The following is a 650-nucleotide window of genomic DNA, read 5'->3' as shown; positions in this document are numbered from 1 at the left end:
TTCGGACATCTTAGCCCCCACCCCCATAAATTATATCCTAGAGCCGCCCCTGCTTTGAACAGGTCATTCCATTCGTAGGAAAAGCCTTTTGATGGAGAATGTATACCTTTTTAGCAAGGTTTGCCTACGTCGAAACTAACTCCGGCTATATAAATTTGATTAGAAAATTGAAAAAGTTATTATTGTTAATGAAGGATTAATAATAAGGTTTACTCTGGCCATTTTTATTGATCTAATCTACCTAAATTTACTTTCAGAGTTTATATTTGTTAATGAAATTGTTTAAATATTTATTTGAAAAATACATTATATAAAAATATGTAATCGTTAACGTTTAATAATATTTGATAATATTTAAATAAAGCAATAAGATTGAATTATGTCAAATACAGACTCTAGTTGAGAGTCCAGTTAAAACATGTAAATATGTATCGAAATGATATACCGGTACTTATTTATATATTTATAAAGGCCTAAATACTATGCGTAAATATGTACAGTGTCTAGTTATTAAATTAATTTAACGAAAAAACGGAAGAAGCATATGGAAGGAAGTAAGAAGAACAGGAAAGCAATTTAAGGCAGCTGAAAATATTTACCGAAAATAAACAATAGGCCTAATAATCATTTTGTCATTATTTTGTGAAAAT

Source organism: Anneissia japonica, unplaced genomic scaffold, assembly GCF_011630105.1.
Source record: "Anneissia japonica isolate Jap-2015-1 unplaced genomic scaffold, ASM1163010v1 scaffold284860_len1800451_cov186, whole genome shotgun sequence".
Classification (NCBI taxonomy): Eukaryota; Metazoa; Echinodermata; class Crinoidea; order Comatulida; family Comatulidae; genus Anneissia; species Anneissia japonica.
This window is presented reverse-complemented; position numbering follows the sequence as displayed.